This window comes from Tachysurus fulvidraco, chromosome 14 (assembly GCF_022655615.1).
Source record: "Tachysurus fulvidraco isolate hzauxx_2018 chromosome 14, HZAU_PFXX_2.0, whole genome shotgun sequence".
Taxonomy (NCBI): Eukaryota; Metazoa; Chordata; class Actinopteri; order Siluriformes; family Bagridae; genus Tachysurus; species Tachysurus fulvidraco.
In genome coordinates this window covers 23,074,627-23,078,109 of record NC_062531.1, presented here as the reverse complement: position 1 = coordinate 23,078,109, position 3,483 = coordinate 23,074,627, and the positions used below count along the sequence as shown (strand labels likewise).

The window sequence follows — 3,483 nt, the reverse complement described above, 5'->3', positions numbered from 1 at the left end:
AAAGAAAGAAAAGAAAAGAAAAGAAAAGAAAAGAAAAGAAAATAAAAGTTTCCACCTTTTGATTCCTGAACTAAACAAAATGAACTGAAGCCAGAACGGGATCTTGTGTTCTACAATGACGTCACAGTCCAGTTTCCACGGAAGGCGGCGTGTTAGAGGGCGGCGTTTTGCCCCGGGGGTCTGGAGCGCGTGAGGGGTCTGGGTGCAGAACTCGGTTTAACTCAGTTCACTTTCCGACTTGTGTGGGGAAAGTTCTTTACATCCAGCACAGGTAAGAAACCTTCTGCCTCACACTTAAACACGCTCACACGTGGAAATGCGCACGTTATAAACACCGGGAGAAAATCGGCAAACCTCGCAAACTAACTAGTAAGTGTTTCAGTCTCGCGCTCTTTGTGACGCCGCCGCGTGACACGTGGAAACATGGAAACATTTCACGCTTTTAAAGCAAAGCACGAGTTTAATCTGCAAACGTACCTCAGAACGACACGTTTACGTTTAGGGACGTCAACAACACAGCAGGACATTAGTGACTTTTTATAAAGTTTTGAGTCCGAATAGAGTTTAAATAGAGGACGATTCTGTAAACTGTGCTATTCATCCCATATGGAGTCACTTGGGAATCACCTTGCACTGAACCATGAGGTCATCAGGAGCTCTTGTTTATTTCTATTAATAACTCCTCTAGAATTTACATTAGATATGACATTATTTACATTTACAATAATTCCTGTCCAGAGTTTCACCCAAAATGAGGATGAGGTTCTGGTTCCTCTCAAGGTTTCTTCCTCATATCATCTCATCTCAGGGAGTTGTATTTGTTTGTTTGTTTGTTTGTTTGTTTGTTTGTTTTCAACTTGCTCGTTTGAAATAATCTGTAACTTGATTTATTAAAAATTTCAAACTTTTGTTTAAAAAAAAGTTTATTCTGTTTCTATAATTATGTAAAGCCGCTCTGAGACGATGTGAGTCGTTAAACGCGCTGCACGAATAAATGGAGTGGGATTGAAATCGAAGCTCGTGGCTCCCTAAAGAGTTCACTTCTATATAAGGCACTGTGTAATTCGATTTGATTCGATTTATTTCTATAGCGCTTTGTTTTAACAATGTCCCGTTGTCTCAGAGCAGCTTTACAGAAGCATGGAAACAGAAGAAAGAGAAGAAATTTATTATTATTATTATTGTTATCGGGGGGGGGGGGGGACGACGACGATGGCTTAGTGTTTAGCACATTCGCCTCACACCTACAGGGTCGGGGGTTCGATTCCCGACTCCGCCTTGTGTGTGTGGAGTTTGCATGTTCTCCCCGTGCCTCGGGGGTTTCCTCCGGGTACTCCGGTTTCCTCCCCCGGTCCAAAGACATGCATGGTAGGTTGATTGGCATCTCTGGAAAATTGTCTGTAGTGTGTGATTGTGTGAGTGAATGAGAGTGTGTGTGATGGGATGGCACTCTGTCCAGGGAATGAAAATGAATGAATGAATAATAAGTATAAATAATAAATAAATAAATAAATGTATACAATTAAAGTTCAAAATGATTTTAAAAAGATTAACTTCAAATGTAAAATACTATATATCTGTCCATATCCCACGTAAGACATGCGGTAATGTCGTCTTATGATTTCAGATTCGCGCTTGTTGCGGTGCACCGTTTGTATTTGCAGTAGTGCCCGAGTCATCAAACCTGGACAGAAGATTATGCAAAATGTCACCTGGTCTCTTTCCAGTCTGTCCAGTCTGTGCCCAGTGCTTAGTCTGACGTGTTGTATGTTCTGAGATGCCTCCTCTGTTCTGAACAATCCACAGGAATGGCAATGAATGGGATGGGACAACACACACACACACACACATGCACAGGCATGTTTTTTGTAGATGAGCTAAAACCCACACAGACATACAGAGAACATTTGAAAAGTCCATACAGATGGTATCCTGGACCTGAGAGTAACCCTAGGGCTGTGAGCACATGCAGTTGTGAACTGTAAACATTAATAAAGGAGGAAGCAGAGAGGGGGAGAGGAACTGTAAGACAGACAGTAGTAGACATGTCTGTTCACGTAGTCCTGGAGTTGGCGGCAGTTTGTTATCAGTCAAATGTTGTGCTCAGAGGCTGGTGAATGTTGTAAAACTGGATGTAGGATGAATCATCAGGAGTGGGAAATCTTCTAGGAAACATGGTCTCTAGCTCATACTGAAGCAGCTTCGTTCTTCTTCACAGACCTTCATCTGTGTAGTTTTGAACTTGTCACTTCTCATCGCTGGTCTTGTCTCTTCCTCTCTTTCGTTGCTGAGCGTTCTTCACGCTTCATACATGGAGCATGTAACAGGAAGCAGAACGGTGATACGGTACTAATCACCGCTCCCTCACGGCTTCAGGTTGCCCGGGTTCGACCCTGAGCTCTTTGTCACTTGTTCCCCCTGCGTCCATGTGGGTTTCCATCAGGTTCTCCGGTTTCTAACCACCTTCCAAAACATCTCGGGAGGTTTATTGTCTACGCTAAACTGCACCTTGGTATAAACAGGTGTGTGCATTGTGCCATGCGATGGCTGGCATCCCACTAAGGGTGTGTCTTTGTCCTACACACAGGCGGAGCCACTTCAACCCTGTTGGCATATGAACAGACTGACAACAGCCAGCCATTACATTCACTCTAACCCTTTATTTGCTTGGCCTTCTTCTCTCTCTCTCTCTCATCAGTTATCACTACACAGCACCTCGTAACTGTGTAATTTGCATATTTTACCTCAGAGCTGAGATCAGGTTGCTGTTTGTAAGCAGAACAAGGTTCAGACATGTTACGGGCGGAAACTTCACAACAGTGTCAATGCTAGAAATTTCACTGATGAAAGCAGTCACACTCCCCGATCTAGAATGTTCGTGTCACGCGTGCTAAGAACAGACTGCCGAAAGGGTGTGGATCTGTAACGTGCCAAAATGGAAAGGAAAACTGAATTTCTGTGGAGAATATTGACAATGTTTTTGTCTTATTCTCACTCTCTCAGGCGTCATCGGGCATCAAGGCAGGATACACCTTATTCATTTGGAAATATTATTATTATTGGTAGCCTGTATGGAGATGCTACAAGCTTGTCATGTTTTTATTTTTGAAAGCACTTGTCTGCCCTGTTTGTCAAACATAAGTGTACACGTGATAACGATTGGCTAGCGCGAGAGAGACACGGGGATGGCCGTAACATCACCTGGATTTGAACCTGCGATCTCGAGACTCGACTTGAGAGCCTTTACTGAAACCTCCACACATTCACAGTTTATCTTAGCCAGTGTACTTGCGTAATTGCATGTGTTTTGGGAGATGGGAGGAAACTGGAGAACCCAGAAGAAACCCATGCTGACAGGAGACACAACTCCACACAAGACAGTAATCCAAACAGTGTACCATTATTTTGTCCCCTACGATCATTTAGATTAATCGCTTGCATTCTGGTTATTATTGGTAAGGAGGCGGTGTTTGTGTAGCCTGT

General features: G+C 43.4%; 1 protein-coding gene across 3 annotated transcripts in view; it reads left to right on the top strand.

Annotated features, from left to right (window-relative positions):
- Positions 1-113: 113 nt before the first annotated feature.
- acsl2 (acyl-CoA synthetase long chain family member 2) overlaps positions 114-3,483 on the top strand; it is a 20,254-nt gene continuing 16,884 nt past the window's right edge. For 2 of the 3 annotated variants that reach the window (XM_047823065.1, XM_047823063.1), the window contains exon 1: positions 114-271. The gene's annotated coding sequence lies outside the window, so the exon portion shown is untranslated. Of the gene's footprint in view, positions 370-3,483 lie in introns of all 3 variants that reach the window. The other variant, XM_047823064.1, reaches the window with a different exon arrangement.